The sequence below is a fragment of the Pseudorca crassidens genome, chromosome 3, assembly GCF_039906515.1.
Source record: "Pseudorca crassidens isolate mPseCra1 chromosome 3, mPseCra1.hap1, whole genome shotgun sequence".
In the NCBI taxonomy this organism is placed as follows: Eukaryota; Metazoa; Chordata; class Mammalia; order Artiodactyla; family Delphinidae; genus Pseudorca; species Pseudorca crassidens.
In genome coordinates this window covers 132,848,001-132,872,451 of record NC_090298.1, presented here as the reverse complement: position 1 = coordinate 132,872,451, position 24,451 = coordinate 132,848,001, and the positions used below count along the sequence as shown (strand labels likewise).

General features: G+C 44.1%; 1 protein-coding gene across 2 annotated transcripts in view; it reads right to left on the bottom strand.

The window, feature by feature from the left end:
- Positions 1-11,426, bottom strand: part of CYFIP2 (cytoplasmic FMR1 interacting protein 2) — a 131,629-nt gene extending 120,203 nt beyond the window's left edge. For both annotated transcript variants that reach the window (XM_067732387.1, XM_067732388.1), the window contains exon 1: positions 11,297-11,426. The gene's annotated coding sequence lies outside the window, so the exon portion shown is untranslated. The remainder of the gene's footprint in view (positions 1-11,296) is intronic.
- Positions 11,427-24,451: the final 13,025 nt, after the last annotated feature.

Sequence of the window (24,451 nt, the reverse complement as noted above, 5' to 3'; positions counted from 1 at the left end):
TCCCTGAAGCCAGAGACCATTTCTTACCCATCACTGAAAACCCTGGAGACCTTAGTAGGGTGCCAAGGAAAGATGAGGCACCGGGGAAGTACTGGATGGATGAAAGAATGCATGAACATACCTGAATTCCCCGACAACACGGGAGGAAAGAGATGACTTAGCATGTCCTCATTTCTAGTTTCCATTCCTTCTCCTTCATTATTAATAACATAATTTAAATCAATACAGAATATGCAGTCACATCCATAAACTGCCTGTACAATTCTTTACTTAGTATTTTTTCTAAATAGACTTTTTGTTTCCACTTTATAAATATATTTTAGAAGAAAGCTTTATATCATAATCACTAATAGAGAAGCAGAGGGAAACTACAAAAAATAAAAAACAATGAAAACAAACACAGGTCTGAGTGTCATGTGAAAATCATCTCACATCCACCATTGATATGCTCACTAGAGGTGGTTTAGTGTGGTAGTGAACTAGAGTCCTGACTCTGCCGCTACCTGGCTGTGTGACCTTGGGAAGACAGCATAATGTTTCTGAGCCTCACGTGCTTCATTTTGATATGAAGAATAATAATAGTTCCTACCTCATATGCTTTGAAAACTGAGTTATCCCATGTAAAAACAGTAGTTGGTAGGTAGAAAGTGCATCATAAATGTTAGTCCCCCCAACAAAATCTAAATCCAGCAACACATAAAAGGATTATACACCAAGACCAAGTGAAATTCACCCTGGAATGTAAGACTGGTTTAACATTAACATCCAAAAATCAATGAACGTGATAAGCCATATCAATGCAATAAACGACAAATCCCACAGGATCATCTCAACACATACAGAAAAAGCATTTTACAAAACTCACACTCCTTCATAATAAAAGCACTCAACCAACTAGGAACAGAAGGTAACTTTCTCAACCTGATAAAGGGCAGCTACAAAAACAGCTACAGCCAACATCAGACTTAATGATGAAAGATTAAATGCTTTCCCCCAGGATTAGGAAGAAGACGAAGAGCTCCACTCTCTCCATTTCTATTCAACATTGTGCTGGAGGCTCTAGCCAGGATATCAGAATTAGGAAAGGAAATGAAATAAATGATGTCCACATTAGAAAGGAAGAAGTAAAATTATCTCTATTTGAAGATGATATGACCTTGTATGTAGAAAATCCAAAAATATCCACTAGAAAACTATTAGAATGAATAAACATGTCCAGCAAAGTTGCAGGATATAAGAATATAAGGAAAATCAATTCTATCTCTATTTATTAGCAATGCTCAATATAAAAATGAAATTAGGAAAGCAACTCTATATACCATAGCATCAAAAATAATACAATACTTAGGAATAAATATAGCAAAAAGAATTGTAAAATGTATACCCTGAAAACTGTAGAAGACTGTTGAAAAAATGAAAAACAACCCAAATAAATGAAAAGATATCCCATTTTCATAGATTGGACTTACACTGTTAAAATGGCAATGCTTCCCAAACTGATATAAATCCAACGTAATCCCTATTCAAATCCCAGCTGGCTTCTGTGCAGAAATTGACGAACTGATCCTAAAATTCATATGGAAATTCAAGGGACCCACCTAGAATAGCCAAAACAATCTTGAAAAAGAACAAAATTGGACAATGCACAGTTCTTGATGTAAAAATTTACTACAAAGCTATAGTAATCAAACAGTGTGGTGCTGGCATAAGGACAGAAATATAGATCAATGGAACAGAATTGAGAATCCAAAGATAACAGTTATGGTCAACTGATTTTTTGACAAGGTTGCCAAGACAATTCAATGGGGAAAAAATACTCTTTTCAACAAATGGTTGTGGGACAGCTGGACATCCACATGCAAAAGAATGAAGTTTAACCTCTACCTCACACCACATAACAAATTAACTCAAAATGGATCAAAGACCTAAATGTAATACCTAAAACTATAAAACTCTTAGGAGAAAAACACAGGAGTAAACACTTGTGACTTTGGAATATGTAATGACACCAAAAGCACAAACAATGAAATAAAAAATAGATAAAACTACACATCATCAAAATTATTTGTACTTCAAGAGACATCATCAAAAAAGTGAAAAGAGGGAATTCCCTGGAGGTCCAGTGGTTAGGACTTACCGCTTTCACTGCTGGGGACTAGGTTCGATCCCAGGTTGGGAAGCTAAGATCCCACAAGCTGTGCAGTATGGCCAAAAAAAAAAAAAAAAAAGTGAAAAGACAAACCACAGAATGGGAGAAAATATTTGGAAATCATATATCTGCTAAACATGGAGAATATATAAAGAACTCTTAAAATCAATAATAAAAAGACAACCCAATTTTAAAAATAGGCCAAGGATCTGAACAGACTTTTCTCCAAAGAAGATATACAAATGGCCGATAATCACATTAAAAGATGATTATTATTCCTAGTTATTAGGGAAATGCAAATCAAAACCACAATGAGATATTACTTCACATCTATTAAAATGGCTATAAGCAAAAAGACAGGTAAGTACAAGTGGTGAGGGTGTGAAATTGGAACCGCCATTCATTGCTGGTAGGAATGTAAAATAGTACAGCCACTTTGATAAACAGTACGGCAGTTCCTCACGTTTAAAAAAAATTTTTTTTTTAATTTTATTTATTTTTGGCTGCGTTGGGTCTTCGTGGCTGCACTCAGGCTTTCTCTAGTTGCAGTGAGTGGGGGCTACTCTTCGTTGCAGTGCGCGGGCTTCTCATTGCAGTAGCTTCTCTTGTTGCGGAGCACGGGCTCTAGGCACATGGGCTTCAGTAGGTCTGGCACACAGGCTCAGTAGTTGTGGCTCGCAGGCTCTAGAGCACAGGCTCAGTAGTTACGGCGCATGGGCTTAGTTGCTCTGCGGCATGTGGGATCTTCCTGGACCAGGGATCGAACCCGTGTCCCCGGCACTGGCAAGCTGATTCCTAACCACTGTGCCACCAGGGAAGTCCCTCCTCACGTTTTTTTTTTTGTTTTTTTTTTTTTTGCGGTAAGCGGGCCTCTCACTGTTGTGGCCTCTCCCGTTGTGGAGCACAGGCTCCGGACGCGCAGGCTCAGTGGCCATGGCTCACGGGCCTAGCTGCTCCGCGGCATGTGGGATCTTCCCGGACCAGGGCACGAACCCATGTCCCCTGCATCGGCAGGCAGACTCTCAACCACTGCGCCACCAGGGAAGCCCCCTCCTCACGTTTTTAAACACAGAGTTACCATAAGACCCAGCAATTCCACTCCTAGGTATATTCCTAAGAAAACTAAAAATATATATTCACAAAAAAACTTGTACATGAATGCTCATAGTAGCATTATTTGTAATAGACAAAAAGGGGAAACAACTCAAATATCCATCAACGGATGAACAGATGAATAAAATATGGTATATCCATACCATGGAATATGACTCAGCCACAAAAAGGAATGAATTATGGATACATGCTACAATGTAGATGAACTCTGGAAACAATAAATTATATTAAGTGAAAGAAGCATAACATACCTTTTAAAGGAAATGCCCAAAATAGGCAAATCTATAGAGATATAAGGTTGATTAGTAATTGCCTAGCCTCAGGGTAGAGATTGAGGGAAATAGGTGGTGTTGCTAAAGGGTATGAGGTTTCTTTCTGAGGTGATGAAAATGTTATGGAAATTAATCATGATGATGGTTGCACAACTCTGAATATACTAAAAGTCACTGAGCTGTATGCTTTAAATGGGTGAATTGTACAATATGTGAACTATACCTCAATAAAGCTTTTACCAAAAAATGTTAGTATTTGTATGACCACTTTTGGGGAACTTTGCGTATATGTAACATAAGCGGGAGTGGGGCAAAGAGAGCTGGAGCTGGGGCAGGAGCTTGGGGAGTCTGGGGAGTATGATGCTGCCCCTACACGCAGAGACTGTGCTGAATGAAAATGAACAGGGAAGAGAAAGCAAGAGACGCAGCCACACTACCCCAGGGAGCAGCCCCTAGACCAGGGTGAGCGAACCACCATGAGGCAGGGCCTGAAGCAGGCCCATCCCCGGCCTGTTTCTGTGGCACTGCCACCTGCCAGCGCCTGGGGTTGCCCCGCCCAGGAGGAGAGACTCCTCAGACATACAAATCTCTGAGGTGGGCTGATGGGCTTTGAGGTTTAGAATGAGGACAAGATGGGTCTCTAGCCTCCTGCCTGAGCTCTCTTTTTACTATAAGGACACTGAGGTCGAGACACGAGAGGACTTGGGCAGGGTCCCTTGGCTAGTTCGGGGCTGAGCTGGGCTAACACTGCAACTTCCTGGGAAGACAAGGGGACCTGACACAACTGATATGACAGTGCCGCAAAAGAAAAAGAGGAATATTAGAAAGAAGGAAGGGAGGGAGGGAAGGAGGGAGGAAGAATTCTGCAGTAAAACAAAAATCCATGTAAGAAAGGAAATACTACAATCGAAGGACATTACTTGGTTCTCTCGTGGTCATCACTTACACGTCTCAATAAGGTAGATGTTTTAAACATGATTTGGGTTAAAACAGAGCTCTTACTATATTGGGAGATGAGGGCAGAGGAGAGAGGGGGATGGTGTCAGAAGGCGAAATCTTCATCCATCACAGCAGGAAGTGAACAGATGACACACAGAATAGATAAATCAAGAAGTAGCAGCATAAGCATATCATTTAGAGATCTGGAGGCAACTACTGGAAGAAATGGTGAGTTAAAAGCAGCAGCCTCTGGGGGAGGTGGGCACTGGATGCTTGTTTTTCACGGTGAGTCTTTCAATACTATTTGATTCTTTGAAGCATGTGGCGGGTATTGCTTTGATCAAGAATTTAAAATTTACTTTAAAAGACAACAACTCAAGGCTTCCTTGCTGGCAGTCAGACAGCTGGCCAGTCCACTGCTCTGTCTCAGGCAGCCTTTGCTATGTAAGTCCCTCCCTGGGAGGCTCCTAGGCCCAGAGGCCCCGTCACTTGCAGCTTCTCTCCACACAGGGGGCCTGAGGTCACAGCAGAGAAGTCCAAGTCAGCCTCGACTTGGGTCTCTGGAGAAGGCCTACCCTCCTGTTTGTTTACAGCAAAGAAGAAGATCCTGGCGGGGCTAAAGGGCTTGCCACTCCATTCGCCGTTTCACTCAGCTGCTTCCTGTGTTGCCAGGGTTGAGGAGGCCTTTGCGTTGACGACCCAACCCAGCAGATCCCACCCTCTTGGGAGGGGAGGTCATGCCACAGAAGGCAGCTTGCTGATTTGCTCCCGCTGGGGCCTGTGACAGGGCACCACAGGAGGGGCAGCAACGTGACTTGTATCTGGGGAGAGAAGCTGCCTTTCAGAGGCACCTGCTAAAACTCAGAAAGGGAAGCCATTCCATCTGCTGTGGAAACAAAGAGCGAGACTTCAGTTCGACCACCAGCTCGGGGCATGCAAACCTCAGCTTCATGGATGTGAAGTTGCAACTCGAATGTGGCTCAGCCTGCAGACTGACATAGACCCTCAAACCACACTTTCCCTCACTCTAAAAGGGCAATTTCTCTGTCTGTAAAATATGAAGGCTGGTCTAGTAGTGCTTCTCAACCGTGACGGCAAAACCTCTGTTGCGAAGGTTATTGCGGCAACTTGTCCCAGTAACAGTTTGACTAGTGAGGTTTGCAAACAAGGTGCTTTTTATTATGTGTGAGGGAGGGTTCAAAGTCCTCCCATGGTATCATTGTTTGCATGTTCATCTCTTTTCTTGAGTGGGAGAAAATGGGGTAGAGCTGGGGAGGGGAATGGCTGCTGGGTGTGATGTACTGAGTATGTAGACACTGTCCATCAAATGTACTTAGGAAAAAACAAAAGCAAACCCAAAACCAACTAGTTAGGAATCACTGAACTTGAACCTCTCTCAGAGTCATTCCAACTCAAAAGCAAATGACTGTGACTATAAATGGGACACTCCATCCAAAGGACGTCCTTCAAGACTATGCTTCCCAACACGACATGTCCACTGTGGCAAGAGTACTTACGGTGCCATAAACCTGCCCATGGACATTCTTGCCTTGTGCCTTTGCTCAAACTCTCTCTGCTCCCTAGTGGACTGTCCTCTCCCCTTCTCATGTCCTACCTTTGACCACTGTCAAGGCCCAAGTCAAGACAGGCCCCCTCCTTGAAGGTCTGACCAGCCAAACTCCACCACAACCTCCATTTCTTGGATTCCCATAGCACTCACAGTCTGGAGTCCATAATTTCCTATTGCATTATAAACTGCTTTATATTTTACTAATTCTTTGCACCACCAAAAATGACAAGGATAACTGTCATCTTTTGTGGGGGTCTGACCCATAGCAACTAGCACAGAGCTGGGCACATCCTAGGCATTACTTGCTTAATTAACACTTCATGAACTATTTGTTGAATACAAGAGCCAATGGCCAAAACTCATTATCTTCTGATTAAAAAAAAAAAATTTTAAACATCATGGTCCCCTAAGGTACCATATCTAAGTCAGCCTTATTACTGTAAGAATCTGAAGAGATATATTTAGAAAATTCTCCTGTCATACAGTTTCCACCTCAAAAAATAAAAAACAGAACTTCATTTCTCTTTCTCATATGAAGGTATAGCATACTTGGAGGTTGATGGCTGACCCTGAGTTTTGAATTCTTGTCTCACCATTCATACCTTGCCTGAATCGGTCTTAAGCCATCACAATTTAAAAGCACAAATAGAAAGTCATTCTCAGGTATCCCTTCACTTAACACTGAGTTACTGAGTGTCTTCTATGAGGGTCAGCCCTGCAGATTCTCTTTGATCTCAGCTGGGCCTTCAGTAAAGTTAGACAATGCTCTCATTCATCCCCATTTGATTTCTTATTCCACCCACAAAGACAGCTGTTCCAAATCTCCAGACATCTCCCGCACTTTCCTAACCAGTCCACCACCTTTAACTTCTGCAGAGGACCTCATCTCCTGCCTCATTTAGAAGACAGAGACCACACACCACGGACACACTAAACGTCTCTCTGTTCCACGGAGAGATGAACGTCTGAGAACCACTACCCTAAGATGGCCTAATGATAATGGAAACACAAAATCAAAAGACCTATTGGTAAGTCATCGTTGGGTCTTTATCGCGCAGCTCTCCGGGTCACGTTTACTTTCCTCTCTGCTTGTACTGTTCCTGAGTTGCTGCAAGTCTATCAAAATGCCACTCAGCCAGAATGATCCCTGCAAGAAATTCTGCCTGAACCCAACCTCTGCCTTCTCAAAACAATTTCTTTCAAGAATTTGTACCCAATTTGTTTTTGCCTCTGTTGCCAGGGTCCAAGAAGTATGGCTTGAATGGTGGTCCTTTGAGGCACATCACACACAGTGCTTAGCATAGTGGCCATGGCTAGGCAGCCAGTACCCAACATCTTTGCATCCTGGGAAGCGTCCCACACGCACTGACCGAATTCTGAAGTGTCTTTGTACAGACAAGACCATCCAGGGTCCTTGACAGAATCTGTGAATCACAAAGTGCCTTTCAGTGTCCCTTTCAGTTGGCTCAGTGGTGCAGAGAGACCACAGATTTGTCTTCTTAAGTTGACACACAGTATATAATCAATAAATTGTTCCTTTAGGAATGGAGGGCAGCCATCCAAAGGAGCCATACATTCAGGAACCTCCTTCTCCCCTGTTTCCAGGGCCTTTTCTTCTCAGCCTGAAGTTTACAAACATTATCTCATCCACAGGCTCCCGTGGCCAACAGGTAGGTAACAAGCTGCGCAGGCTGCTTTCGGTTCCCCAATTTTCAAAGTCAGAGAGGTAGTGGCTGATTTAACGGCACACAGCAAGTCAGGAATAAATCTTGTGTCCAAAGACCACAGTACTGCTTTGTCCGCAGGGGGAAGCAAAGCATGCCTTCAACATTTTTGGTTGGGTTGCAAAATGCTGAATGTACACAGAGGAAGAGGTCCTTCCCGATCTGTGTTGAAATGTGAGAACTACCTCTGGGCTTCCGCTGGGCATATTCCCTCCCCCTTCTCTCTTCCTACTGCAGCTGTACCCACCTTCAGTGTGCTACTCAGGAGCACTTCCCAGCTGAGGCCCTTGCTGACACCACAGCTTACCACGCTTTCTTTGGCTACCTTCTGCAGGTCAACCTGGGGCTGGGTTCCTTGGTCACAGAGACCAACTCCCCTGGGAAAAGCAAAATCCAGGAAGGCTCTGGAGGTAGAAGAGTTGGTAAGAACTCGGGGTTGATGACACCTCCTTCCCCCAACTGGGACTCCTCTTAGCAGGGATCAAACTATCCCTCCTCATCCCCAGCAATGAAGACTTACACCAGCCAACTCGCAGGTGTGCTGTTCTTGGACATGGCCACCAGCAATGAGGTGTCTGCTGAGTGACCAGGGCGGAACCTTCACTGTGGGAGGCCTTCTAAGGTCACTGAATCCTTTAGCAGAGTCAACAATGACAACAATAAAAGATCTGTGTTTTTAGATTGACACACAATATATAATGTGGCATGAGCCATATTCTTAATGATTATGTAATTAATACATTATAATGATAAACATATAATAGTACTATGTGCTAGACACTCTACAGAGCATTTGCATGCATCCCTTGTTTACTAGAGCATCCAATTAAGTACCAGCTCCTCCCCCACCACTGCGGGCGCACCGTGTCACTGCCCCAGGTGACAGTATGCTCTACCCTCTTGCCCCACCTCCGCTACTAATGCAGGGTCCATCCTCTGGACCCTAGGCTTAGCTTTGCTCCTCAGAACAATACGACCAAAGGCCTTTTACAAAGGCTCCAACGAGGTGACTGATGCCTGGTTTCATCAACTACAAGTGAATAATTAATACTTGCCAGTAAAGAAATAGACACATTGTTACCGTGGCCACATGGAGGCTATAAAAGGCCATTTTGTGCAGCTCTTGGTGGAACCCTGGGGCCAACAGCGGCCAAAAGAAACCTCTTTGAGAGTGTAGGCTGATCCTCAAACATGGAGACCGCTCGGCACTGTTTTCCAGGAGTGCGGTTCCCAATGTCAATTAGCTTGTTGCCTATTCATCACCTAATTCGGCTTGCTGATCAATGACGGCCGCGGAGGCCCACTGAATGTCTGAGAGGGCGTGATATATCACAGGGGACATGTACTGTTCCCCCAGACCCTTTTCCAGTTTTTAAACTCTTGCCTGCTGCCTTCTCTGGGCCAGCCTCTGATTTGATTGGAGTAAAACTCTCCGATCCTGGTGGATTTTACACCCTACTGTTGGCCTAATACCTAAAATGAGTTTTTCCTTTGCCATTACTAGCAGGGACTGAATAAGGCAGGCTTGGGTGCCTGCAGAACCAGTCAGAACTGGCCAGGAAATATAATAAAGAAGCTTAGTGAGCAGAGCGCTAATGCCCCCAGCCAGAGGCTCAGCCTGCAGAGCTAGCCAGAGGGACTGGCTTTGTGAGCAATAACACACTCTCCTTGTGGCCTCGGAGCTGCCCTGGCAGATGGTAGCCAGTGCCAACAAGTAACTCTCTATAGGAAAGTTTCACCTCCTCCAAGTGTACACTGGGCGCTCCACAATACCCTCTAGTGACAGTAACCCCTGACCAGTTACACACACACACACACACACACACACACACACACACACTACTCCTATGGTATTTTTGCCCTTAGGGCTGAAGCTGCCCCTGCAGCCAGCAAACAGAGCTGACAGCTGCTAAATGTTGTCATTTCATCAAGCTGTCCCCCAAAATTGCTACCCAGCTCCCCACTCCCACTTCCAGCTCACTGCCTGAAATTCCACCATTAGAGATATCAAATATTATTTACTTAAAGCGTTGTTTCCCATTAAAATGCCTCTAAGCCTCTGTTTCCTTTCTGGTCAGATGACTTCTAAAACACCTCCTGGGTCTAATGGGAAGTTCTTGTGTATTTAGCTCTTGAGGATAAATGTGTTCACTGGCTCCTTTCTTGAAAACAATTTTTGACACAGGAGAATGGGTGGGGGGATGGTGGAGCACAGGACAGTGTATGGAACTGGAGGTGGGCAGTCTCAGGGAGGGTCACAGAGAAGGAAGGTCTGATGGTGGAGAAAACAACCTTCAAGGCCTTCACCATCCTGCTAGGGATGTGAACCTAGATTTTTGCCCTCCAACATCTGTGATCTCATGGTTGCCAGAATGGCTTGCAACAGGGCCTGTGCCCCAAAGTAACGTAAGACACCCCCTGCCCTAAAGGGGACACAGGCAGGGGGTGCCCAGGACCTGGCAAGAAAAGATACTTGTCCCCTTCTTGGCCTGGCTGTAAGAGCCCATCAGCCCTTGGTGAGTCTTTCTGCTGTGCTGGGGAAACTAGGCAAGCAGAGGTCAAATTCCCTGGGCTGGGGAGGGCACCTAGGCAGTCCCAGCGTCCTTCTCTGCCAGGTTCTCAATACAACCATACTCCTCTAGGACCATGCTTCCCGCCGCCGTCCCCACTGGCACACGGAGAGCACGCCCTTCTCTTCCTTTTTAGACGGTGTATACCCATGGAGGGGGAGGGCTGCCCTGAAAAGCAGAAGCCTACTACTGACAGGTAGGCATCTTCCCGATTGTTCAGAGCTCATGAAAACCCAACCTTTTCCCCAGGAGTCAGCCCACTCATCTCCTTTCCCCTACCTCCTCCCCCGCCCCCAGAAGCCGGGAGGGAGGGCGAGCTAGGCCGGAAGGTTTCAAAGCAGGTCAGGCGTGCCTCCTCTCTCATTAAAGCCCTCACCCCCAAACGCCGCCTCTTCGCCCCTCGCCCCACCCATCTCACGTTCACTGAAGGGCTCTGTGTGCCCGAGGCGGCTGCCAGGCGGGCCCAGGCGGTTCTTGCTGGCCCTGCGGGAGGCGATGGTGGCCGGAGCGGCAGAGGCGGCGGCCGGCGCTCTGCAGTACCTGAGCGCGGGGAGATCGCCGCCGCCGCCGCCAGGCTCGCGGCCGCTGCAGGTGTCTCCGATGCTCGTGATGAGCGCCGCTTCCTCCCCGGCCGGCGGCTCCGGCCCAGGCCGCGCACCTGCTGCTGCTGCCACAGCCGCCGCGCCCCAGCTCCGCCGTGCGTCGGCACCTCCCGCAGGGGGTACGCGCCGCGGGGCCCAGGGTGGGCCGGAGGGGGCAGGGAGCTGTTCCGGGCCGGAGGCCCAGCCTCCGGGGGCTTCGAGGGCCCCCAGGCCGCGCCAGCCCAGCCGCCGTGCTGAGCACACCCCCGGGGCTGGGAGAAGAGGTGCCGGCCCCTCGAGCATTCTTACGGCCGCGTCGCCATCCCCAGCAGCATCCCAGTCCCCACGCCGGCCCCAAGGCCTGCCAGCACCGCTTACCTGGGTCTGCGGCAGGTCTAGGGGAGCGGCCCGAGGCTACTGCGGTGGCCCGCGCCGGGGCGCAGGATGCTCTGCCCGGCTCCGCTCCGCTGCGGCCGCGCTGGGCCCCGCCCTCGGCCCCGCCCCTCCACCCGCCGCGGCTCCTCCTCCGCCCCCGGTATCCCGCCCCTTCGCCGTTGCGGCTGTCACACAAAGAGCAGGAAATGGCTGCGGCCAGGGTCTCTGGGCGCGCCCCTCTGCGCGGCCGGCGCATCCCGGACCTGCAACCCGGGCTCCCGCCCCGGGAGAGACAGCCGCGCCGCTTAGGGAGAACTTGTCCCCAGGACCCCTCAGGCCTGGGAACCACACCTGCAGCAGTAGGAGGACTGAAGATTTGGGCTCCTTTCGGACCTCATTGATCTCACATTATTTCCAAGTGCTCATTTATCTCCCTAATATTTATCGAGCACCTATTTTGTTCCAAGCACCGTGCCAGGAGTTGAGTAGGTACTGGTGTACAAAAGACAGGCCCCGGCACTTTTGGAGCTTATCATCTATTAGGAGAGATGGAGAATAAATGTACCTAGCAAATGTCCAGTTCCAACTGAGAGTCGTTCTGTGAAGAAGAAGAACAGGGTGAAGTGATAGAAAATAAACCTGAGGGTTGGGGAGACGGGGCTTCCACCAATGGAGTCTGATCCCAAATGCTGTTCCTCTGTTCAAAATTACCTTCTCACCCTCCGTTTCACTTCCCTGGGGCCAAATCTCTGAAGCTGCCCTCTTTGAAGCAGGGATCTCCCTCAGCTTCATTCAGGAAGAATTAATTGCCTCATGGACAAAAAGGCAAATACATGGTGACAGGAAGTATTTACCGGCAAAGCCCGGGAAAGAAGTGAGAGGACAGGCACCTTTCTCCTCAAGACTTATCTGCTCTAAGTCTCCAAAGAAACGGTTCTCATGGAGATGCAGCCTGGTGAGCCCTCAAACCAGGTGAAAGTCAGGCAGCACCGAATTCCAACCTTGGGACCCCTGAGCAAGTCATTTCACCACTCTGTTCCTGAGGTGCCACCTTATCTACAATGTGGGGAATAAGAGTTGCCTTTCCTACTTCACAAGGTAAATAATTTGAAAGCATTTGAGACTTTTTAAAGTTAAGGGGTAAAAGTCTTGCTACAGGAGAACCTTTCTGAAATATTTCCAAAGGGCGCACAAATTTCTAGTTAATCACTCAGCTCTTCCCATCAGGGGCTATTTATAGAGGAGCCACATTACTCAACACTCAGCAAAGAACTTGTGGAAGTCTTTGCCCTCCCTGATCTCACATCATTTCCCTAGCACTCAGGATTCATGATCCTTTGTGGTTTGATGTTACCTCACTCATACTAATTTAAATTGCTATTTCAGAAAGGATGACATATATATATATATATATATATATATATATACATTCTGTCCCTGGTGCCATGTGAGAAAGCTGTGGGTGTGTTTGTGGAGGATGGCTTTAAAAACAGAAGTGAGGTTTCTTTCTTTTTTTTAATTTTTAATTTTGTGCTGTGATCCTTGGGATTTTGGGTGTCAGTGATTACAAATATCTAACAATGAGAGATTGGATTTTCATTCTATACGGCGTATTATTTTAGATGCTGTAGATTTCTGGAAGACATATTTCTCCCTGTGGTTCCTTCCTTGTCTTTTCACCTTGCAGGAACACGTTGCTTAAAAACAAAAAAGACAATTATGTATATGTTTGGTTAGATCTTGGGCAAAAATAATTCCCTGGCCCCTGAATTCTATTTGCTTGTAAGGGGAAGCGATATGGTTTTGTTGAAACCACTGTTTTGGAAATCCAGAGGCTTGCCTTTTGGTCCTGGTTTTGCAACTAAGTGATCTTAGATAAGTCACTTGACCTATGTTTCCCCATGTGTAGAGTGAAGTAGGTCGGATATACTCCAAGGTCCCCCTGCATGTGGAATACTGCATGAGTTAAAACAAAGGACATGCCCCTGCCATGCTTAAAGCATTCACTAGTTCCTCACTTCTCACAGGATGGAGCCAAACCTCCTTACTGTGGCCTCCATGATCTGGAGTCTACCTGTCCAGTCTCTTCTTCTGTGAACAAGCTTGCTGTGCTTCAGCTAAGAGGAATCTTTTAGTTCCCCAAACTTGCTGTGTTCTCTCTTGCATTTGGCCTTTGCACAAGCTAGGCTTTTTTGCTTGGACTGATCTCTCCTCCTTTCCCTACCCTTTCCACACTCTGCCCCTACAATGGTGCCTACCTTCTAGTCATCCTTCTGGTATCCACTCAGTTGTTGCTTCTTCCATGACCCCTCCACGTTTGGGTTGGGTTAGGGTCAGCTGTCCATGCTCCTATAACTCCCTGGACTTCCTCTACCTTACCACTTGTTACGCTGTGTTGTAATTGTTGGCATACTTGCCTGAATACCACCATTTGAACATAAAATCTAACAGAGCAGAGATGTGTCTTGCTCTCCATTGCATCCTCAGTGCCTAGTACATAACAGGCATTCTATTATGTAAAATAATAGAGATAATAGTAAAAGTGGGTTGAATGAATAATCGAAAGCGAAAGCTTACACGTTGCCATTGAAATTTGGAGCCATCTGTCTACTGCCTTCAGATATCCTTCCGGTCCATCCCCAGGCTGCACCATCAGCAATGAGAGGACCACAGCTATAAGGTGAGAATCGCTTCGCCCCTGGCAAAGTTGTGGGCCACGCATTGCAGTTGTCTGTGTGGCAACATTGCCTTGTTTTTAGAAAAGCCCCAAGTCAGGACATCTACGTTTCCTTTTAAAATCCATTGGCAGACCCTGTTTCATAGAAACCGATAGTGGAGCATCTGAAATGGGCATAAGAACTGGTTCTGGAGAGAGAAAACATAAATATTAATAATAATGGCTAACATTTATCAAGTGCATTATCTCATTTAATATTTAAAATTAAAAAAATATATATTTAAAATTATCCTATGAGGAAACTATAGCTGTTAGTCCCATTTTATAATTGAGGAAACTAAGGCAGGTTAAATAACTTGCTCAAGGTAGTGAAACCAAAACTTACGCTTTTAACTTTTAACCAAAATTATATATAGCCTCATTTCCCCCTCCCAAACAGAATCCATGTTTTCATTACTGTGTCACCTTATTCTAAAACCACATTTAATGCAAGTTATAGAGACACATTGTATTAAAATGTTTTTAAATCAGTAATAATTTCTTTTGAAAGGAAAAGGGATATGAGATGGAGAGAAAATGTGAATGATACAAAAACTATCTCCATGTGCTTTGGGTTTGCTACAGTAGGCTCACACATTTGTTTTGTGTAGTTAAACATTCATGTAGTTAGCAGGAAAAGGGAAATTTGATGGTCAGTTACACAATTTACATTGTCCATTAGATAAAACCTGACCACTTGCTCAAAACTGCCTTATTTTACAGACGAAAGAACTGGGGCCCAGAGAGGGGAAGGGTTGCCCAAGGCTGGCTGGACCCACACCCAGGTCTTTCCATAGGAAACAGAGTTGCCTGTTTCCTTCTTTGAAAATTTGTTAAAGCAGATATTCTACACTAACATTTATTGGATGTTTATTTGGGATTAGTCTCTGTGCCAAGTACTGTGTATGGATGGGCAAATTTTATCTTCACAAAATCCTCAGAAGTAGCTCTGTTGTTTTATAGATGAAATATTGGGGGCTTTTTTGCTATTGAAATATTGCAGATCTGTCCTGGGTCATTTGGAAATGCATTCCCTCTCTTCTCTGCTGTCTTTTTCTCACTTTGCTCACTTCTGCGACTTCTAGAGAACTGGCCTCCCCTGAAGGTCAGATATTTTACATAGAACTTGACAGCAAAGGACCTTTCATCTTTATTTAAACAAATACTATTTACCATAATTTTGGATGAGAATGGATGAGGAGAGTTTGAGCATATTCCAAACCAGGTTTGGAATGCAATGCAACAACATAGCCGAGGTACAATGAGGTTGGTGCTGTGCTGCTGTATTCTCAGAGGCTGGCATAGTGGCCCTATAATCCACCCCACAGAATGGTTGGGAGCATGGAATTTCGGAACAACAGGTCTAGCTTCAAGCCCGAATTCTGCCTGTTACTAATTATGGGACCATGAATGGTTTTCCTAAGTTACTGAGCACCGTACTCCTCATCGACAAAATTGAGATGATCATAATTGTTTCTATCCCTTGGGTTCTCGGAAGATTAAATGAAACAGTCAGTGTAACACAGTAAGCAGAGCCATCATAGATGCTCAAAAATGGGAGCTTTGGGAGGCATTCAAGGTGGCGGAGGAGTAAGATGTGGAGATCACCTTCCTCCCCACAAATACATCAGAGATACATCTACATGTGGAACAACTCCTACAGAACACCTGAACGCTGGCAGAAGACCTCAGACTTCCCAAAATGCAAGAAACTCTCCACGTACCTGGGTAGGGCATAAGGAAAAAGAAAAAACAGAGACAAAAGAATAGGGACAGGACCTGAACCTCTGGCACTAGGAAGCCCCTTCACTGGAGGAGACGGGGGGAGGTGGGGGGAAGCTTCCGAACCACGGAGGAGAGCACAGCAACAGGGGTGCGGAGGGCAAAGCAGAGAGATTCCCACACAGAGGATCAGTGCCAACCAGCCCTCACCAGCCCGAGAGGCTTGACTGCTCACCCGCCGGGGAGGGCGGGGCTGGGAGCAGAGGCTCGGGCTTCGAAGGTCGGATTCCAGGGAGAGGACTGGGGTTGGCTGCGTGAACACAGCGCGAAGGGGGCTAGTGCGCCACAGCTAGCCGGGAGGGAGTCCGGAAAAAGGTCTGGAGCTGCCGAAGAGGCAAGAGACCATTGTTTCAGGGTGCACGAGGAGAGGGGATTCACAGCACCGCCTAAACGAGCTCCAGAGACAGGCGCGAGCCGCGGCTATCAGCACGGACCCCAGAGATGGGCATGAGACGCTAAGGCTGCTGCTGCAGCCACCAAGAAGCCTGTGTGCGAGCACAGGTCACTACCCACACCTCCCCTCCCGAGAGCCTGTGCAGCCCACCACTGCCAGGGTCCCGTGATCCAGGGACAACTTCCCAGGAAGAACGCACGGCGCGCATCAGGCTGGTGCAACGTCCCCGTCGGCCTCTGCCGCCGCAGGCTCGCCCCGCACTCCGTACCCCTCCCTCCCCTGGCCTGAGTGAGCCAGAGCCCCCTAATCAGCCCTCCTTTGACCCAGTCATGTCTGAGCGAAGAACAGACGCCCTCAGCCGACCTACACGCAGAGGCGGGGCCGAATCCAAAGCTGAACCCCGGGAGCTGTGCGAACAAAGAAGAGAAAGGGAAATTTCTCCCAGCAGCCTCAGGAGCAGCGGATTACTCCTCCACAATCAACTTGATGTACCCTGCATCTCTGGAATACCTGAATAGACAACGAATCATCCCAAAACTGAGGCAGTGGACTTTGGGAGCAGCTGTAGACTTGGGGTTTGCTGTATGGAACTGACTGGTTTCTGGTTTTATGTTTATCTTAGTTTAGTATTTAGAGTTTATTATCATTGGTAGATTTGTTTACTGATTTGGTTGCTCTCTTCCTTTTTTTTTATATGTATATATATATATATATTTTTTTTTCCTTTTACTCTTTCTGTGAGAGTGTATATGTATGCTTCATTGTGTGATTTTGTCTGTATAGCTTTGCTTTTACCATTTCTCCTAGGGTTCTGTCTCTCCTTTTTTTTTTTAGTATAGTTTTTAGCACTTGTTATCATTGGTGGATTAGTTTTTTGGTTTGGTTGCTCTCTTCTTTCTTTTATTACTTTTTAATTTTTAAAATTTTTAATAATTTTCTTTTAGTTTTTATTTTAATAACTTTATTTCTTTTTATTTATTTTTTATTTCTTTCTTTCTTTTTTTCTCCTGAGCCATGTGGCTGACAGGGTCTTGGTGCTCTGGCCAGGTGTCAGGCCTGTGCCTCTGAGGTGGGAGAGCTGAGTTCAGGACATTGGTCCACCAGAGACCTCCCAGCTCCATGTAATATCAAACGGCGAAAGCTCTCCCAGAGATCTCTATCTCAACGCTAAGACCCAGCTCCACTCAACAACCAGCAAGCTACGGTGCTGGACACCTTATGCCAAACAACTAGCAAGACAGGAACACAACCGCACCCATTAGCAGAGAGGCTACCTAACATAATAATAAGGTCACAGACACCCCAAAAACACACCACCGGTTGCGGTCCTGCCCACCAGAAAGACAAGATCCAGCCTCATCCACCAGAACACAGGCACTAGTCCCCTTCACTAGGAAGCCTACCCTACCCACTGAACCAACCTTAGCCATTGGGGGCAGACACCAAAAAAAATGGGAACAACGAACCTGCAGCCTGCGAAAAGGACACCCCAAACACAGTAAGTTAAGCAAAATGAGAAGACAGAGAAACAGACAGCAGTTGAAAGAGCAAGGTAAAAACCCACCAGTCCAAACAAATGAAGAAGAAATAGGCAGTCTACCTGAAAAAGAATTCAGAGTAATAATAGTAAAGATGATCCAAAATCTGGGAAATAGAATGGAGAAAATACAAGAAACGTTTAACAAGGACCTAGAAGAACTAAAGAGCAAACAAACAATGATGAACAACACAATAAATGAAAGTAAAAATTCTCTAGAAGGAATCAAAAGCAGAATAACTGAGGCAGAAGAACGGATAAGTGACCTGGAAGATAAAATAGTTGAAATAACTACTGCAGAGCAGAATAAAGAAAAAGGAATGAAAAGAGTTGAGGACAGTCTTAGAGACCTCTGGGACAGCATTAAACGCACCAATCTTCAAATTATAGGGGTCCCAGAAGAAGAAGAGAAAAAAAAAGGGACTGAGAAAATATTTGAAGAGATTATAGTTGAAAATTTCCCTGACATGGGAAAAGAAAGAGTCAATCAAGTCCAGGAATTGCAGAGAATCCCATACAGGATAAATCCAAGGAGAAACATGCCAAGACACATATTAATCAAACTATCAAAAATTAAATACAAAGAAAAAATATTAAAAGCAACAAGGGAAAAGCAACAAATAACACAAAAGGGAATCCCCATAAGGTTAACAGCTGATCTTTCAGCAGAAACGCTGCAAGCCAGAAGGGAGTGGCAAGACATATTTAAAGTGATGAAAGGGAAAAACCTACAACCAAGATTACTCTACTCAGCAAGGATCTCATTCACATTTGATGGAGAAATTAAAATATTTACAGACAAGCAAAAGCTAAGAGAATTCAGCACCACCAAACCAGCTTTACAACAAATGCTAAAGGCACTTCTCTAGGCAGGAAACACAAGAAAAGGAAAAGACCTACAATAACAAACCCAAAACACTTAAGAAAATCGTAATAGGAGGATACATATCGATAATATCCTTAAATGTAAATGGATTAAATGCTCCAACCAAAAGACATAGACTGGCTGAATGGATACAAAAACAAGACCCATATATATGCTGTCTACAAGAGACCCACTTCAGACCTAGGGACACATAAAGACTGAAAGTGAGGGGATGGAAAAAGATATTCCATGCAAATGGAAATCTAAAGAAAGCTGGAGTAGCAATTCTCATATCTGACAAAATAGACTTTAAAATAAAGACTACTACAGGAGACTAGGAAACTACATAATGATCAAGGGATCAGTCCAAGAAGAACATATAACAATTGTAAATATTTATGTACTCAACATAGGAGCACTTCAATTCATAAGGCAAATGCTAACAGCCATAAAAGGGGAAATCGACAGTAACAAAATCATAGAAGGGGATGTTAACACCCCACTTTCACCAATGGACAGATCATCCAAAATGAAAATAAATAAGGAAACACAGGCTTTAAATGATACATTAAACAAGATGGACTTGATTGATATTTATAGGACATTCCATCCAAAAACAACAGAATGCACTTTCTTCTCAAGTGCTCATGGAACATTCTCCAGGATAGATCATATCTTGGGTCACAAATCAAGCCTTGGTAAATTTAAGAAAATTAAAGTTATATCAAGTATTGTTTCCAACCACGATGCTATGAGACTAGATATCAATTACAGGAAATATCTGTAAAAAATACAAACACATGGAGGCTAAACAATACACTACTAAATAACCAAGAGATCACAGAAGAAATCAAAGAGGAAATCAAAAAATACATAGAAACAAATGACAATGAAAACACGATGACCCAAAACCTATGTGATGCAGCAAAAGCAGTTCTAAGAGGGAAGTTTATAGCAATAGAATCCTACCTCAAGAAACAAGAAACATCTCAAATAAACACCTATCCTTACACCTAAAGCAATTAGAGAAAGAAGAACAAAAAACCCCCAAAGTTAGCAGAAGGAAAGAGATCATAAAGATCAGATCAGAAATAAATGAAAAAGAAATGAAGGAAACAATAGCAAAGATCAATAAAACTAAAAGCTGGTTCTTTGAGAAGATAAACAAAATTGATAGACCATTAGCCAGACTCATCAAGAAAAAAAGGGAGGAGACTCAAATCAATAGAATTAGAAATGAAAAAGGAGAAGTAACAACTGACACTGCAGAAATACAAAGGATCATGAGAGATTACTACAAGCAACTATATGCCAATAAAATGGACAACCTGGAAGAAATGGACAAATTCTTAGAAGAGCACAACCTTCTGAGACTGAACCAGGAAGAAATAGAAAATATGAACAGACCAATCACAAGCACTGAAATTGAAACTGTGATTAAAAATCTTCCAGCAAACAAAAGCCCAGGACCAGATGGATTCACAGGTGAATTCTATCAAATGTTTAGAGAAGAGCTCACACCTATCCTTCGCAAACTCTTCCAAAATATAGCAGAGGGAGGAACACTCCTAAACTCATTCTACCAGGCCACCATCACCCTGATACCAAAAGCAGACAAAGATGTCACAAAAAAAGAAAACTACAGACCAATATCACTGATGAACATAGATGCAAAGATCCTCGACAAAATACTAGCAAACAAAATCCAAAGCACATTAAAAGGATCATACACCATGATCAAGTGGGGTTTATCCCAGGAATGCAAGGATTCTTCAATATACGCAAATCAATCAATGTGATACACCATATTAACAAATTGAAGGATAAAAACCATGTGATCATCTCAATAGATGCAGAAAAAGCTTTTGACAAAATTCAACACCCATTTATGATAAAAACCCTCCAGAAAGTAGGCATAGAGGGAACTTACCTCAACATAATGAAGGCCATATTTGACAAATCCACAGTCAACATCGTTCTTGATGGTGAAAACCTGAAACCATTTCCACTAAGATCAAGAACAAGACAAGGTTGCCCACTTTCAACACTACTATTCAACATAGTTTTGGAAGTTTTAGCCACAGCAATCAGAGAAGAAACAGAAATGAAAGGAATCCAAATCAGAAGAGAAAAAGTAAAACTGTCACTGTTTGCAGATGACATGATACTATACATAGAAAATCCTAAAGATGCCACCAGAAAACTACTAGAGCTAATCAATGAATTTGGTAAAGTAGCAGGATACAAAATTAATGCTCAGAAATCTCTTTCATTCCTATATACTGATGATGAAAAATCAGAAAGAGAAATTAAGGAAACACTCCCATTTACCATTGCAAGCAAAAGAATAAAATACCTAGGAATAAACATACCTAAGGAGACAAAAGACCTATATGCACAAAACTATAAGACACTGATGAAAGCAATTAAAGATGATACAAACAGATGGAGAGATATACTGTGTTCCTAGATTGGAAGAATCAACATTGTGAAAATGACTATACTACCCAAAGCAATCTACATATTCAATGCAATCCCTATCAAACTACCACTGGCATTTTTCACAGAACTAGAACAAAAAATTTCACAATTTGTGTGGAAACACAAAAGACCCCAAATAACTAAAGCAATCTTTAGAGAGAAAAACGGGCCTGGAGGACTCAGGCTCCCTGACTTCAGACTATACTACAAAGCTACAGTAATCAAGACAGTATGGTACTGGCACAAAAACAGAAACATAGCTCAATGGAACAGGATAGAAAGCCCAGAGATAAACCCACGCACATATGGTCGCCTTATTTTTGATATAGGAGGCAAGAATATACACGAGAAAGGACAGCCTTTTCAATAAGTGGTGCTGGGGAAACTGGACAACTACATGTAAAAGAATGAAATTAGAACACTCCCTAACACCATACACAAAAATAAACTCAAAATGGATTAAAGACCTAAATGTAAGGCCAGATACTATAAAACTCTTAGAGGAAAACATAGGCAGAACCCTCTATGACACACATCACAGCAAGATCCTTTTTGACCCAACTCCTAGAGAAATGACAATAGAAACAAAAATAAACAAATGGGACCTAATGAAACTTAAAAGCTTTTGCACAGCAAAGGAAACCATAAACAAGATGAAAAGACAACCCTCAGAATGGGAGAAAATATTTACAAAAGAAGCAACTGACAAAGGATTAATCTCCAAAATTTACAAACAGCTCATGCAGGTCAATATCAAAAAAAACCAAACAACCCAATCCAAAAATGGGCAGAAGACCTAAATAGACATTTCTCCAAAGAAGATATACAGATGGCCAACAAACACATGAAAGGTTGTTCAACATCACTAATCATTAGAGAAATGCAAATCAAAACTACAATGTGGTATCACCTCACACCAGTCAGAATGACCATTGTCAAAAAATCTACAAACAATAAATGCTGAAGAGGGTGTGGAGAAAAGGAGCCCTCTTGCACTGTTGGTGGGAATGTAAATTGATACAACCACTATGGAGAACAGTATGGAGGTTCTTTACAAAACTAAAAACAGGACTACCATACAACCCAGCAATCCCACTACTGGGCATATACCTGGAGAAAACCATAATTCAAAAAGACACATGTACCACGATGTTCATGGCAGCACTATTTACAATAGCCAGGACATGTAAGCAACGTAACTGTCCATTGACAGATGAATGGATAAAGAAGATGTGACACATATATACAATGGAATATTACTCAGCCATAAAAAGAAACGAAATTGAGTTATTTGTAGTGAGGGGGATGGACCTAGAATCTGTTATACAGAGTGAAATAAGTCAGAAAGAGAAAAACAAATACCATATGCTAACACATATATATGGAATCTAAAAAAAGAAAAGAAAAAAGGTTCTGAAGAACCTAGGGGCAGACTAGGAATAAAGATGCAGACATAGAGAATGGACTTGAGGACACAGGGATAGGGAAGGGTAAGCTGGGACGAAGTGAGATAGTGGCATGGACATATATACACTACCAAATGTAAAATAGATAGCTAGTGGGAAGCAGTCACATAGCTCAGGGAGATCAGCTCGGTGCTTTGTGACCACCTAGAGGGGTGGGGTTGGGAGGATGGGAGGGAGACGCAAAAGGGAGGGGATATGGCGATACATGTATATGTATAGCTGATTCACTTTGTTATAAAGCAGAAACTAACACACCATTGTAAAACAATTTTACTCCAATAAAGATGTTTAAAAAAATGGGAGCTTTTATTGTTTTTATTATTATTACCATGGTTTGAATTTGGGCGTGGTCTTTAGGAAGAATGCAGGACTTGGAATAAGATCTGAGTTCTATTCTCACTTGTGTTGTGTTGCTCTACAACCTCAGCATGCTGTGTTTCACTTCCCTTTTCTGTCAAGTGAGACCCTGTCACCCACCCTTCCATGTCAAAGCTGCTGGAGAGGTCAAACATCATCTTAAATGGGAAAGAGCTTTGAGATATACACAACAGAAAAACAAGTAAATGTTTCTATAGCTTGTCTCAGCTTATAGACATTTGTAGTCAAAATGAATCTGAGAAAATGAAAAGGGGATCAGGAACTCCTTGTTAGCTCTAGATGGTAGAGCGGGGTGTGGGTAGATGTGAACCTGGAGGGTGAGGAACCATAATCTACTAGGTTCCTTTAACTGATTCTCCAGCACCTGCTGGCTTTGGGCCCCAAGGTTCCCACTCCTAACATCCAATTAATACAAGGGAAGAAGGTGGAATAAGATGTGTTTTTATGCATGCTGGTTTCTCTGGCCTGAAACGTTCTTCCAGACCTTCCCTTCCTTAGGAACTCCCATTTACCCTTTAAGACACAGCTCAAATATCATTTCCTCTGTGAAGCCCTCCCTGCTTCCTTGGGTATTTTCACTCTCTGTGCTCTCACTGGGTCGTGACCATTGCTCCATCAGATGACCTACAGCAGTGCTCTGCAATCACAGTTGATTCTCATCATTCAGTGGTTATGTTTAATAAAGTCACCTGATTTACACATAACCTTGTCTTATGCACATTTCTGTTCAAAAACACCTTGTTTTGTATGTATTGTGGCTTCATTAACATTGAACTCACCGTCAACAGAACTATAACTCGTGCTGAGTGAAACTCATCTAACACATGTTTTCTTTGTAAGCTACATCACAGCCTTCTTTCACTTACACGAGACAGCATCTCAGCTCTATGCTTGAGGGTCACTTTAAAGAGCAAAATGACCAATAAAATGTACACAAGTGCAAAAAATTTGGCACTAAATAGACCTCAAGAAGGACACTAGTTTATGGTATGAGCTGAAACGAGAAGGCAGGGCCTCGCCTTGTTCGACCTCAGCTGGGAATGTGCCTGTAGAGTGACAAATTTTTCTCTGCTCTGGGCATGGGCGTGTCATAAATGACTGTGAAAGGGCTGCAAGAATTGACTTTGGGGTTACAGATAGATTTTAGTGAGCAGGCAGTTTGCAAGTATAAAGTCTGCAAAGCATAAATCAACTGTATTTATTTATGTGTTGGACTTTTTTACTAGCCTGAGGCTTCTTACAGAAAGGTTGGCATGTGTACTGGATATCTTCTCTCTCTTTTTTTTTTACATTTATTTATTTTATTTTTGGCTACATTGGTCTTTGTTGCTGTGCATGGGCTTTTCTCTAGTTGTGGCGAGCCAGGGATACTCTTCGTTGTGGTGCGCGGGCTTCTCATTGCGGTGGCTTCTCTTTGTTGCGGAGCACGGGCTCTAGGCGCCCAGGCTTCAGTAGTCATGGCTCGCGGGCTCTAGAGCGCAGGCTCAGTAGTTGTGGCACACAGGCTTAGTGGCTCCACGGCATGTGGGATCTTCTCGG